This window comes from Rhipicephalus microplus, chromosome X (assembly GCF_043290135.1).
Source record: "Rhipicephalus microplus isolate Deutch F79 chromosome X, USDA_Rmic, whole genome shotgun sequence".
Classification (NCBI taxonomy): domain Eukaryota; kingdom Metazoa; phylum Arthropoda; class Arachnida; order Ixodida; family Ixodidae; genus Rhipicephalus; species Rhipicephalus microplus.
The window spans coordinates 379,748,267-379,763,708 of NC_134710.1; the positions used below are offsets into that span (position 1 = coordinate 379,748,267).

Consider the following 15,442-nt stretch of genomic DNA (forward strand, 5'->3'; position numbering starts at 1 on the left):
TTGCCCCGCGTCTCGAGCAGTCGTTAATTTGTAGAAAACTAAAATTTGGTTATTGGGAACAACAACAACAACAAAAACTAGATATGCTGGTATTAGATGGAACAGCGCACCCTCACTTGGGCATCTTGTGTCTTTGCATCCAATACGGAATACAGTGCCGCACTGCTTGTCAGCACTCACGCTTGTCACGCGCCTCGCAAACATGGATGGGGTGAGAACTTTGTGTTCGTCTGTGCACAGGTATGCGATGTCTTTGTTGTCGAAAAGGGTATTTGTGTCAGGTAATAAACTGCTTTGAGATGAACACCAAACCATGCATTGATTATTCATCCCTTTAGTGTGGGGTATCAATCAGAACGAACGTGCGAGGATAATGTATTATCTCTTCAGTATCTGTCGGAATGATGCATTTGTTTTACACCGACTTATGCCGCGGTTACTCTTTTGTAAGTTGGCAGATTGTTCACACTTGTACATCACGCCTAGCCTTGGCTTTGGCTAACTAAAGGTAGAGCTAGAGAAAGCGTTGTGGCCTTCGACATCGATAGAGCATGTACTCCCGCCTACATGACTAATTTGAACGTGATATTACAGTAGTGGATATAAAGGGCAGAAAGATAATTCGCTAAGTCTCCTTTGCTTGGCAATGCAAACACGGATATGTGCCGAGTCATAAAAACCAAAGGAAGTTACAAAAAACAGATAACGGTAATAATGAAATGAACCTACCGGTGCAGTGGGAGTGCGAGATGACCAGCTTTCAGCTCAATATTCAGGAAAGTCTGATCTCCTAGGCTTGATCTCCCGGAAGTCTGATCTTTCGAACACTTCCGGCAATCGGTCACTAGTGTTTTGTTCACTGGATTGGCGTTGTAGTAAGCGTCCTAGAGATTTTTAAATACTGCAATTAAGATCGCAAGCAAAGCTAGGTGAAAGAAAAACATCATTTTGGTTGGGAGATTATTTAGACTCCAATAACAATTTTTGAAAAACCCGACGTTTCGGAACCGACTTGGTTCCTTCGTCAGGGATGACGGCGGAGGCTATGTAGCAGCGTCGTCTTCAAAGCACTCGTGGGTTGGCTAATGACCCCCCCCCCTCTCTCGCTCTCGTTTCACTGTGGAGCGCAGTCCATGTGAATACACTTGGGGAAGAGTTCCGGGAGAGTGGTTGATATTATGGGCTGTCCTCTGTATCTGCCACGACTCGATTAACAAATGTGACACGACTCGAGTAACAAAGCAATAACTTTTGGTTGGAGTCTAAATCTTCTCCCAGTTTCATACCCAACCAGACGGACTTCTGTCATTTTTGTTTCATTCACCGAAATTTTGCAATGTAAAGCTAAGAGTTAAATGAGCGATTTGCCATTTGGTTATAAAACCTGAATTCTCTCTGGATGGCTCCTTTAACAGTTGCTTATAAAAATGAGATATGACAATTGCCGTCTACCTATGTGTTGCGCTTCACAAATATGAGCTACTCAAGCGTGAAGTGCTGGGGCAAGAGCCTGTGTAGTTGTGCATTATGGGAGCGCTTCTCTAGCCGCCAACACCAGCGGGGGTGGTGGTGGCACCTCCCGAGCTTTCCCACCACTCTCATAGACAAAAACGTGCTGGGTTTTTGGTAAATTACGTCATTCTAACACTATTCAATTTCGGGAAAATTTGCTTAATTCCACTCCCATTCCATTCCTCACAGCATCGTCATCCTTCTATTCTGAGGCTGCAAAATGCTCAATGATTACAAAATCATTCCTATTCCAGAGTGACAACTAAGCAACACTGCTGGAGATTATACACCCACTGTTGTTTACGTGAATCATCACAAATCTACGGCTAGTACGTCGCGAATATAAATCTTCCCCATCACGTCACATGGCCCCTAATGGTAACAAACTGGCTCTCTCGGTATCAAAAAGAGTGTGTCTTATATAAGCGATGCTTTCCCAGGCACCACGCTACACTGCTTTTTTCGCGGTTTCCGAAAGCCGTGTTTCTATTAAGAGCAACAATCCCATATTGTTTAAATTATTATCACTACTTTTTCAACACTCGTTTCTTGTTTAAGTGACTGTGTCACGCGCTAGCAGGGAGGGTGATTTTTGCATGCTTTCGATGCTCACTTGGTGAACTATTATTCAAATTCTTGATGTTCGTCGCCTCATATCGCGCTACCACAGACGCCAAGCGGTCCGAACAATGTGCTCGGCAGAGAATTGGCAGTTGGTGTCGACATGAGTGCTTTAATATCAAATGCTATCATGCTGGCAGAATAGTAACAGACACTCTAGAAGTAAGCTGAAAACGTCCACCAGAACTTTAATTCTACTTCTATTAGAGTAGTTTCAGTTTAGTGTTATGAGCTATTGCTATGAAAGAGGGATAAGCCATCATTTGAGAGTGCAGCTATCAGGCGGCAAAGTAAAGGAGGAAGGAAGGGAGCAAACAAATGGTTTGCTGATAACACGACCAGTTGTCCTCTAACCACGATTTCATCCCTCGTCACATGGTTGGGCCACTCGGTCGGAGGTTGTGCGCTTGCAGAGCGGCAAGTACGCCACGCCTGGCTTCGATTGTTTTAACAGGGCTGTCGGCGTTTTACTTGGTTCACGACGCTTGCAATGCACGAAGTGCTGTGCAAAAAAGGCGGCACTGAAAGTTTTTGCGGAAAAATAAAAAAAATTACGCTCCTTAACCGCGGATATCCAGATTGTCAAACACGGTTGTCGTTGTCCTAATATGAAATTAGCCTTCGTTTTTTTAAGCGAAGCTCGTGTGCATATATTTAGAAGCACGTCGATTAAATAACCCCAGGTGGTCGAAATTTCCGCAGTCCTTCAGTGTTGCGTTCCCCAAATTCATAGCGTGGTTTTGGGACGTTGAAGCTCGGATAATAATAATAATAATAATAATAATAATACAGAATATTATTATTTATAGTTGTTGTTGTTGTTGTTGCACCTGTTTTTCAGAGTGAAGCTCTCAGACACCCGCTTCAGTAATGAGCAGCGTCGGTGGCATAATAACTGGCAGAGCTAACGAGGATTTAAAAAAATGACCACGGAGCGTAGCTGACGACGAAAAACAATTATAACAAGAGAGTGCGAAGAGGAGCGAACCACAGTAGAGGGACGAGAGATTTCCAGGCGCTGCGCCGTGCTCCCTACCAGGTTGCATAATTTAGGCGCCTTCTTGCTCTTCTAACTCCCCCCCCCCCCCCAAGAAAACCACCAGGACAGATTACGCAGACCACCTGTAGTGCTAGAGTAGTGAGGGTAGTGCCACTATGTTACGTCTTGCGGTCACTGATGACGTCATCCTTCATATATGGACGAGTGTCAAGTGAAAGGACACGTCACTGGTGAGCTGTTACGGAAGGTACGGCCTTCCGTAGCCTCCCGGTCAGTGAGGCAGTGTCGCTACGCTCTGTCTTCGGTGGTTGATGTGTAATGGGCTTCACATAATTGTTCGCGCCAGTCACTCTACTCAAGCCGTGGTATAGCGCTGCAGATACATACATACAAGTGTCTCTGAAACTGTTTGCATCAACTTTTCGCTAACCCAAATGGCCCAGAATTGGATTAGGCAGTATTATACTCGCTGTTTAACTTTTTTTTCATGGACTTAGTTGGCTTATGTACATACAATGAACGCTGTTAACGCATTCACCCTAGATACCCGCAAATTATGGTGATCATAAACAACACAAAAACTTGTTTAATTTTATGTAGGCAAGACGTCCTGGACGTGCCATGGTACTATGATGGCAAGAAGTGCGTCGCGTGGAGCTTCCCGCAGCGTACGTGCTTGTCTGTGGGCCGTCGTGGCGTGTACCGCAGCTGGGAAGAATGCCGCCGGCGCTGCGTGCTCCGCACAGAGTCGGAGTGCGACGAGACGCCAGCTGCCGAAACGGGCTCACCTCGCCAGCTGAGGCACCCTTATGTCGCTGAAATGCAGGCCCACGGTGGAGCTCGCTGTTTCAGCGTGACCCGGCGCGCACTCAAGTCGCACCGCTGCTTGATCGGGTCTAACCAGTTCAATTCGCTGGATGGATGTGGCCGAGAATGTGTCAGAAGTTAGCATTAAACTTCGGACACACTGCACCCTACGTTTTCGGCCGGGATACATAAAATTTGCACTTTATGATAATTAAATTCGAAGTTCATGTCGAATCGTCTGGTCTCTCTTCATTTTATGTATCCCAAGAAAGTTAAGCCCACTTGAAGTGGAACCGAGAAAAACACCGTCATTTGGTGCTGATAAAATGAATGGGCCTACTACAAAATTTAAACCTACAATTTGTAGTTAAAATTTATATAGCTCACTATACTTTTATGCTCGGTATTAAAATTCGGTTAGTGTGATATACTGTGAAACATTTATTTTGGAGTTAGATTGACCCCGCGGAATACTTTGCTACAAAATTGTGTAGCAAAGTATTTGTGTTTTTCTGGGTGTCCTCCTTGGTTTCATGGGCTTAGTGGCTTAAACAGTGAGCTGTCGTTGCTGTAAACAGGGATAAAGTCCTGCACAGCCGGCAGTTCTTACGTGTTCATGGCATCTCTGGAAAGCCTCCAAAACTGCTTACGCTCTTCTCCTGAGCTTAAGGGAATATAATGGCGTAAATGGTAGATTTCAGTTTCAGCATAGCATATTAGAAACGGCTTCAAGTATTATCATTAATTTTACGTGCTCACAAAAATGCCACTGGGTATCAAGTGACACCCTTTTTGTAATCCTAGGTTGCTTATCCTTCCTATGGCCTACTCTAAAATTTTAGAGGGGGTTCACTTAATCAATGTAATCTTCTCTACAACTACCATAAGTATTGTAACTATATTCGGCCGTGTTTTTATAGAGAATCGTAGGTTATATCTGAACTAAAAAAAATATGAGTTTCATAAATTATGTAAAAAAATGAAAATACTTCTTGCACAACACGACGGAGGGTGCGTATTAATGTGCAAATTCGTTAAAGCTTCACATTTTACGAAATTGGCAATTTTTTGTTAAGACTTTTTTACAACGTTTTGTAGTTCACGCATACAAAGTTTCGTGATGATAAATTCAAAAATTTTTGAGGAAAGGTACAATGAAGTTGAAAAATGGACAGAAAACGCCATTTCAGATAAACGAAGTTTTTCGTGTTCTTACTGCTTGCACCAGAGTGCGGGCGGCACACTTCAGCGCGACATTTAAACTACTTGGAGTGGGCGTTCGATGTAGGGCTTCTATAGGTTTGTTCATCAAAGTACAGTAGATTTTTTGTTGCCAAAAATGCAAATTGAATATCCTGAGGGCTTTACACTACAATACCTCCTTAACTGCTTCATTTCCTGACATTTAAGATCAGTACTTTTTAAAGTGCTTAATACCTTCCTTTTATTCGTCTTCCATTTTGAATCCACGATTTGGAGCGAATGGAAAGAATTATAATATCTTACTCTCTCTGTTTCAGACCCTTTTGTAAAAAAACACCACATAGCAGATAAAGTACGACATCTTTCGTTATGTTCTACATTGTGCACGTATACGAGATAAATCAGACTGTGGAACAACTAGTTGAATTCGCGATGAACTGTTCCAGTCACGTAATAGCAAAAGGAAAGGAGTGACTAGAAAGAAGCACTTTACGAATTTCTTATAGTGTGGGATTCTTAAAACACTTTCAATGCTGTTTCATCTAAACGAACGCAGTAGTAAGCTACTGACAATTCAATGCTTCCCTACGATTTTGTTGTTTTGTGTTGCAACTACTCAGACAGATACAGGAGGAGTTGCTTTGTGGTATTTATTTTTGCTTCCACATGTCGCAAGTTGGAGTATACCTTTTAAGACTTGGAAGGCTGGAGTGTAGTTCGTTTGCTTACACAGTATTCAGAAACGTGGCCGCGAAAAGCACAATAAAAACTGAAACAGAACCCTTAAAATGGTCAACGCGATCCACTTTTCATAATCTATTAATTTTCCCGTGTGTTTCCTGCGGTCACATTTCGCAATTATAGGCTACTGCTTTGGATCCGTCAACTATTTTATGGAGGGGTTTTGCATGAATTGAATATCACGTGAGGAACCTCAGTGAAAAAAAAACTTTTGTAACATCCAAATTTTCAGTAAGTTGTGGCTTTCCCCTCTTCTCTCAACAGATGACTATTATCACTGAGGCATTAAAGAGCTCGTTTCGTAGACATTTCAGCTTCGGCGCTACTGGTTACGAGCGAAAAACTTGGAAGGACACTTTGAGCTTCGTCTCAAAAGTAGAAAGCGATTGCCTAATTGGGCCTCGTTCTCAGCGCCTTCTCACTCGGCAGTCTCGCTTCACTTCCTGGTGCAAAAAATAAGCACGCTGCAAGGAAAGGAACACGTGCGCCTGTAGAATTTACTCTTTAAAAGTTTCATATGATACCACCAGTAAGTAGCACTGCCAGGTGCCCTCTACGTCATATTGCTTCCTTTTGCGACTCTGGAGTACCCATTAGGCGTCTGTAACGCAACACATGAAAGTGTGCAGCAAAGCCTCGAGGTACCTTTTCCAGAGTGGAAACCTTTTGCTTCGCCCTGACACGGGAACAGTCATTGTGCTTTGTTAGAGAGCTGTGTAAGGCAAATAAAGTGTCTGTATTAGATCGGACTCTTCACATTTTGCAGCGCCGCGCTCGGTGATTTTGATAGCTCAGGACGCGCGCAGCGCAGAGCTACACGTGAGCAGGCTATGCGGGAAGCGGCCCTGTTGTTTTCTTTATTTACACATGTATCTACAGCGCCCTGTGGGGACATTGTTGTAGAGTGTATACAAATTCATATAGAGGTACATCACGTCAGCGAAGAATTGCACGGCACAAAACGAAATAGGTACAAGACTTAGCAGCCCCAGATATTGCCAACCTAATATATGCAGAATTCAAATGAGCTAAGTAACTGATGCTTTGGCAAAAATAAATAACAAAAAACTTCCATTCCCGATCCTGTTACTATGCGAGGTGTTTCCCTAAGTGCAACCTGTTCGTCGAGGTAGTGCTGCGGTGACGGTACTCGGCTGCTGACCCAAGACGATGGAAGCAAAATGGCAGAGGCCTGTTTTTATCTCGGTTCCAGCGGCCGCGAACAACACGAGTGGTCATGCTTCAGGAGCCCTGTACTGCGGCGTGCCTCACATTCATACTATGGTTTCGGTGCGTAAAACTGCGGATACCGAATCTAGTCAAATCATTATTATGAAACACTTGCGAAAATTCTAACATAAATGTAATTGAATTCTTCACTCTAAGCCAAAACGGAGCAACAGGGGTATAGGGGTTGCTCCTTTCAGGGAGCAATTGCATTGACACTCCCATTACTCTCCTAAAAGGAGTAACTGCCGAGGGAGGAACCGTTGCTCTCCTTTCAGTTCCTCCTTCGGGGGATGAACAGTTACTCCCTGCAGTTCCTCTCTGCAGACCAACAGTTACTCCCACGAGTTGCTCCCTGCCGACCAACAATTACTCCCACCAGTTGCTCTTCTAAGAGCAACAGTTACTCTTTACCGTTCCTCCCACGTGTTCGCACTTATTCTTTGAAAATCAACTGCACATGCTTCCAGTTACTCCTTGGGGAAATGAGTATTTATCTCGAGTATGCTTGTCACACGCTTAACACATGGCGAGAGCTCCTTGGAAGAGCACTGCTTGGGTGCTTCTAACACAAAAAGTGGACAATCTTGAAAGGAAAATAAATGCTTTATTGTTCTTTTTATGAGGCGACGTGTGACCACACGTAAAAGTAGACTTCGCCACACCACAGCCAGCACTAAACAAACACCATAATACATCAAAGGTTTTCTGCGTCATCCGTGGAAAAACAATCTTGAATTTCTAGCATAGGGCAGTCTGTGTCATCATTGGTGAGAGAAGGGCAACTTCTCCAATTCTGAAGAACTCAAGTTTCGCAGCTGGTGTTTCCATCAGGCTAGCGCAGCAGAACGTCATGGCAGGCATATGTGAAGCATCTCATTGCTGCAAGAAAAAAAAATAGAAGAGTGAGGTTAAACATGCCAGAATCAATTCATAACAATGAGTCACACACACTGCAGCAGCGCTTACATTCTAGGATGTCTACTGCAAAACGAAATGTCAAAAAAAGGAAGGTTCGGCCAAATGTTTCTTGGCAAGCCATATAAATGCTGATGTGGTAGACGCTCTTCACATGATGTCTCAGACAGCAATATTCTGGAAGAAAATGTGCAGCACCTCAACAAGGCATATTTGTAGCAGTTAAAGATACCCTTAGGTTCAGTTAACTTGTTTCCTATACACAGCTGAGTGACATTTCTATGAGCCCATTCACCAATGGGCATTCTAAATGAGGTCATGTGTGTGGCAAATAACACGTACTGTCCGCTCATGTTAAAATACTTATTTAGCTCGTGCACATAGTTGCTCTCGATTCTACTGTTCTATCATACGCTGCTGCGTCTTGAATTGTGCAATACCTGTAGGCACAAGCCAAGCATGCAAAGCCTGCTTGAAAGCAACCATTTGCAGAGGCTACACGATAATCTTCAGTATATTTCTTTGTACCTGACGCAAACGGCTGGACAAACTATAGACAAATGAATGTAGACCGTGCTATCTTCAAAAAATGCTTTAAATTTAGAAAACTAGGGTGCATTTGTTCACTCGGTTGACGAGTCACAGCCACGAGATATAAAAACGAAGCAATATATCTTAAGGCATGCACAGATATTCTGATTCTTTGTTTGACAGTGTCACAGATAGCTTGCCAATACATATATATTTGAGAGCAGCAAGATGTGAAGCTTTTATTAGTTCAACGTCTTGTTGGTTCACAGCCAAACAGGTTACTGCTTGTTAAACAAATTAGAATAAGCACACCATGCTTTCCAAAAAAAAAACATTATTAGAAGTTAGCTCCCGGTGTGAATGTCTGCCTATTTATTTTGTACTGCCTTCTACTTGTGCCACAAAGACATTTGTTGAGGATGTGCTACCAGTCAAGCCAAGATCGCATACTTGGTCAATGTGATGGAAATACAAACGTTAGAAACACTGCCACCTCTAGTAAGAGCATAACACTTCAGTATCTTGGACTAGCAAAGAGGTGCACAAGAAAGTTAAGCCCACTCTTGCGGAACTTTGAACGCGAATATTTCAGAGTGGGGGAGGTCAACATGCTGTGGCACTTTTAAACCCACGAAACATCTGCAGAAAACAGGGTAAAGGCAAGTCAAGAAACGCTGTTATGAAGGCCTGCGCATAAACAGCTTTGTGAATCTAGGCCCAAGTGTTATGCTTTGTGCAAGCCAAAATCCATGTAAATAGGGAAAGCATACTTTTAGGAGTACCAGCGTAAACAAATCTTGGCAGTTGGATTTTTAGTACAAACAGCAATCCCTGCAATGAAAACATAAACATTTTATCTTAACGGTAACAGTGTGAGCACACACACGGGCCAGCGGAGCCATGTCGAATTGTCAGTGCCAGTGTAACCATGTGGCATAATGAACTATTCTCTGGCCAACACATGCACAGTTTGCCCCTAAAAAGTGATGCTTTCGTATACGTAGTACAAAAAGTCTGCACTTACCAAAATTCACTTGCTTTCTGTACTTTAGCATCGTTGGGAGCATCTTTATCTGCAGTATAACCAAATTTGTGTCATATCCCTGAAAAAAAAGTAAAAGACATGCATCAAATATTGTTTCATTTGGTAGCAGTGAAGTCAGGTTAAGAACAGCCAAGTGGGAATCAGCCTAATTATGTGCATGCGGCAAATCCCAAACGGCGTTATTGAGGTTGTCGAAATTTTCGTCGATTGGTATTAACGTCGATATGTGGCTTCAACGGCATGCCAAGTTTTCACAGCGCATAAAGATTTCATGATGCAGAATAATGACAGCGCTGACGAGAACATACATCATTTATGATTGTCTTTTACAATATTCAGTTTTGCTAAGGTTTTGCATCACTAAAGAAATCTGAAAGATTTGGGTCATTCCTCCTCCAATTGTTCTGTCAATATGTAAACTGCTCGCTTGATGGTGCGCTTATAAAATAGTACGTTCAGCGCAGAGGTGAAGCAAGTGACGCAGTGATGTGGGCATATTTTTTTTTAGGCGTGCGGGGAGGAGGGGGGGGTCCGCTTATCTGAATAGGCCAGACAAGCGAATATGGTCGTCAATTTGGGCTCCCTACGCCCGGCCTAAAAAAATTTTGTGCGCAACCGCCTGGCTATGCCAGTGAAGTGATGCGACAATGATTTGTTCACTTACTGATTTACATACACTTTACATCTCTAAAAAATGCGGCCCAAGGCCCCAACACTCAGCCGTTAACATTAGATAAAGCCAATGGTAGAAAAGTGCCAGTATGAATGCAGCTACAACCCCGCCCCAATGTTTTTTCAAGTGAGGTAGTGTTGCGGAAATGAACTTTTAACTGCAAAAGTACACTGGCACTGCAGTGGTGACAGGGGAATCAAGAGGGTATGCAGGCGGTAATAGAGGTAATTTAGTCCGATACGGCTAGCAATGGATACGGTGAATAACAGCAAATCATTTGTCTTTCAATAGCGCAACCACTCAACAATGTATTGCAGGAACATTAAATGTTGCTGGAAATGCCACTCACCTGCACGCTGATGCATGCACAGTCCTTTGTCCGACGAGCGAACAGGCTTGCAAATAGCTGAAGACGTGTTTACGATGTGTTTGTTCCACCCAGCAGCAAAATCCACAACTACTTCGCGCTCCATAAATATACACTAACCTTCATCACGAATAAGTAGAAACGCAAATCTGCGACACACACACACGATCAAAACATAGCTCACAAGCTCGCACGTCCATGTGCTCGCCAACCACAGACCATATGAATATGAGTAAGTAGTGCGAACGCGAACCTAGTTGCGCCGAAAAAAAAACGTCGAACAGTGGCAGCACAGGCGTCAGCGCAATAATTTCAGTGTGTTCTTCTAATACAATTATCAAAAAAACTGAGGTACACTAAAACTCATAAATAAATATAAAAAGTTGAGTGTAATTTTTATTTAGTGCTAGTCAACATAAACACTGAATAAAAATTACTTTGTAACTTACATCGTTTACTACACTAGCGCCACACTTGTCGTGCGGGCGCAGATGGCGCAGATTTGTCATTCTGCCCTCAAACTACACGGTGAAGCGTGCTACTAAGTGTATGGCTGATGAGAAGCGCGTCTGGGTCCGCTTTTTTTTTCTTCTCCGATATATCTGGGCGGGGGGGGGGGGGGCTCATTATGCACGTGTTTCGGTGCTTGATCGACTTTGACGCCCTTACTTCGCGGACGAACGGCGTGTCTTGGCTTTTTTTATCGTTGTTTTGCACGTGTTTTGGCGTTCGGTCCGCTTTGACGTGCCAACTCTCCATTCTGCTGCTGCGTGTGTTAGGTAGTACTGTATTCTCAGGCCTTCTGTGTTCTGCCAGCGCTGCTATCTTATTATCTACGGATGCTAAAATAAATCACTGTTTTGGTTTGGTGAAGTTTGGCACACAGAACAAACAATAATCTGGCCCATGAATATCAATGTGGGCGGCATGCATATTTGTGTGCGGTGTCCTGCCGGGGAGTAACCGTTGCGTGACGAGAGCACTTACAGCGGTTCCTCCTTCCGTTGCTCCCTTACAAACTTGAGATGAATACAGTTGCTCCCCCATTCTCGAACAAGTCGGCCATCTTGTTCCGCTTGGTCTTTTCGGAGAGTAACAGTCGGTCTGAAGGAGTAAAAACAGCCGTTGCTCCCATTTTGGCCATTTTTGGCTTAGAGTGTTGCTGGTTAGTTTTACAATTACTTGAAGTATTTTTACAGCAAACGCTCCTATGAGACCACGACTCGGGTCTCGCGCCGCGCCGTAGTGTTCTGCCGCCGCCATTGCAGGTCTTCGTACCCACATCGCGTGAAATTAGCAAAAAAATCTAATACCAATGACACAATTGGGCTCGAACGTGGGTCTGCTCGATGCCAATCCAGTATTTTACTACTGAGATACGCCGGTGCTTGGGACTTGTTGACAAGCTTGCCCTAAGCAGGTTTGATGTCAGCAAAGAAATCGTATTATTATGAGTAGTAAAGTATTTTATAACAACAACGAAAAAACCAGGCGTTACAAAATACGAACAGTGCAAAAAGTGGGTCGTCTAAAGCTTGTTCTTTATTATCTATTAACTGTGGCACATACCAACTTGAGGCATAATTCCTCATCGTGTTCAGATACTCCACGAACCATTGACACAGAAATCCTCGTAATCGTTTAGCGAATACGAGGTTTCCCAAAGAATGTCGAAGAATAGCATAAGAAACGCCAGCCTACTACTCTAAATGTTCAATTAATAATGCCGTAATGGTTACCGAGCAAGTGGGCTTGCAGGAGTTACCCAATGAGTGTATAGAAAAGAGCTCTGAAAGGCCGCTCTTCTAGCTTTCGCTGTGACTGTGTTGCGCCTTCCGCGCAGGCCTGGCGTCTTTTTTATTTAGCTGGAGCCATCTTAAGATTAGTAGAGACCTCAATATCGCAGTACAGAAATGAATCAAATTTATGAACGATGAAAAAAATAGAGTTGGTTCGTCGGGCTAAATGAGAGAACTGGAGCCTTTCCTGCAAAGATGCTGTGTCCGGCCGAAGATTCCGAAAAAGCAGTTGCTGGTAATAGCCGAACAATGAAAGCGAAAGCAAAAACCCCGAACAGTGCAACTGCCACATTCTACCGAGACTTCCAGATTGAGTGAGCATCGTTATATCCACCATCGGTCGACTTCGATTTGTGTGTATGAGATAAAGGCACTTCAGAGTATAGCACGCAAAGTGCACGTGCGGTATTAATAAGAAAGTAACACAAATTATGAACACTCATGATATTCTAGTCATCTGCTAAAGTGACCTAAGAGACTGTGACAGACGTATTCCGCCACCCCTACGTCAGAAAATTCAGTGGCCAATGTCATCGGGCGTTTCGTTTCGCACAGTTGGAGTGTACTTGAAGATGTGAGGGCCCAGCCTGAGCTTAAAAAAGTGAAGCCCAACAGAATCAACGCGCTTGAGGCGCGGCGGTTGGTAGTCCGCAATGTGTCGTCATTTAAGGAGTTGCGCCTGGCCCTCCAAAGTGGTGCAGGGGTAAAATGTCACTTCTTTCTTGAAAGGCCCGATTTGTATCATAGTTGTAGATGGTGCATTTTATATCTTATTGTCATTCTTATAACTAGAGCTGGAGCTGACGATGTTCTATTCTTGGTATCACCTTATAAAAATGCTTCTCATTATTCAGGTTGCGCCTTATATATATTAAACGTATTGTTTTATTTCACTAATTTGATGTTTACTGCTGGTGTGTTTTTTATGACATAAAAATCACCAGGTTATGTCCAATATGCAAAAGTGGTAATGTGATGAAATTTCATATCTACTTTCTGTGTTGCCAGTATTTTAAAAGTTATTTGAAGGAGTCATCAATTGCAGGCCTGATTGTTTTTTGAACTTGACACAACCTGATATTTGTTTGCCAGTATGGGTTTCTGAAGGAAAAACTCTTTTAGCAAGTGCTACTTCTTAATAAAAAAATAGTTGAAAGCAGAGAACTAACACTGCGCCCCTGGTCTCTTTTGCGGGTGTAACATGGCAGCAGCAAGCACAGAACCGAGTTGACTGGCGGAACATGGCAAAGCTTTTGTCCTACAGTAGGTGTAGTCAAGCTGATGATGATGGTGTTGATGATGATGATGATAGTGATACAAAGTGACGTTATACGTGCCTTTAAATGACAAGAAGTAGAGGTGGGTTTGCTGGCCTACACCGAGGATTTTGCCACATTCTGTACTGACTAAGAGAGTACACTGCATGTTGTTAAAACAGTCAAGTCCTTTTGTGTTGCCAGTGGAAGTACTGTAAACTGGAGAAAAAGCCACGGATTCTGGCACGGCTAGTGGCCGTCTACTCCCGACAGTTTCGCCAACCGAATTTCTTTACGCCTCCAGTTAGGTGTTGGGAGTACCCCTGGACAATGATATTGAGAGTGAACTGCACTGGCATATGAAAATTCATTAATGCAAAAATAATCTAAGAAATGGAATGGCTCGAACCTGTCAGTCATTTCTAGGGTGAAAGTATGCAACCTATTTCTCATAAGTACACTGTGGTACACCATGCAAGCAATTCACTGTTCGAGAATAAATGTCCAAATACTTCATTGCATATTTGTCAGTGTTTATTTGGGGCTCCACGTGAGAGTGAACTAGCAAAACCAACTTGTTTATGCGAGCCCGTGATGGCGGGCTTGATTTAGGCCATTTTTTGTTGCGACAAATAGTCAGCCAATTTTTGTTTTAAAAGAATGTAGAACATTCTTTCCTGGCTGATGAGGTTGTCATGCTTTACCTGAACTCATTGTTTCGACTTAGCATATTCACGGAAGCATGCGCGGTTTCCTAAAAGAAGCAGTTATGTCCGCGCGCTTTTTGTTCAGTCGACTTTCAATCAGACATTTATTTTATCAAAATAGATAAAGTTGCAGAGAGACTTATGTGAAATCGTGTTGCTTATGCCACTCTATAGAACTCATTGTAGTGCAAAAAGAGGAAAAGACATGCTTAAGCGAGTAAAAAAGATGCCCGTACCACCTGGTATTAAAACGTTATTTTTCGCTTGCACACTGGCACGCCGACAGTGAAGACTTGGATGAACGAAACAGGTTTTTAGCTATCCTGGTGTGTACAATGTGACATACTCAAACGAGACGGAACAATTGACCATGTATTCCTGGACTGTTGGGGTGCAGTGTTCATGTTGGATATTCTGCTGCGCACCCTTAAGAAATATTGTCCCCTGCACCCTCAAGGAATCCAGTTTTTGGCCATTGACCCTGATGATGGTGTTCCATAGCACCTAATTATGATTTTTGTACTGCACAGTGGGTGGAGATGTCGTTTTGCAGTGTGTAATGTAGATGCTGACGCCAGATCATCGAGTCCATATTTCAAAGAAAGTCTTCAGAGATTTGCAAGAACAAAAGTCTCACACACATGTGCTAGTATGGCTGAAGCAGGTATAATTATTGTTAAAACAGCGCTAGTTCTAGACTAACATTAGGTAAGTGAATTGAGTTTTTAAACCTTCAATTATCTTTACTGCTATTATATAGTTTTTTTGATATGTATATGCTGAAGCTGGTAATGAAAAAAAGTCCAAAGCTCACTTTGAAGATTAGTGGACGTTAATAGCGCCATTTTGTGCAATGGTTATCCATAGGTCGCTGGTTCGAATCCAGCTCAACGATTTTTTTGGCGTGCGTTTTCTTATTTTTCTGCTAATATAGCTACACTAGATTTTTTATCTGCCTTGCCTGTGGAGTATAGTCTATAACGTCAACGAGTAATTGTCGGTGTATGCTGATGTAGGATGGTTCCGAATAAGTTC

General features: G+C 43.1%; 1 long non-coding RNA gene across 1 annotated transcript; it reads right to left on the minus strand.

Annotated features, from left to right (window-relative positions):
• Positions 1-7,696: 7,696 nt before the first annotated feature.
• Positions 7,697-10,850, minus strand: LOC142777318 (uncharacterized). Its single transcript, XR_012888032.1, has 3 exons — positions 10,628-10,850; positions 9,585-9,663; positions 7,697-7,993 (listed from the first exon to the last, which is right to left on the minus strand). It is a non-coding gene; the product is annotated as an uncharacterized LOC142777318 (long non-coding RNA).
• Positions 10,851-15,442: the final 4,592 nt, after the last annotated feature.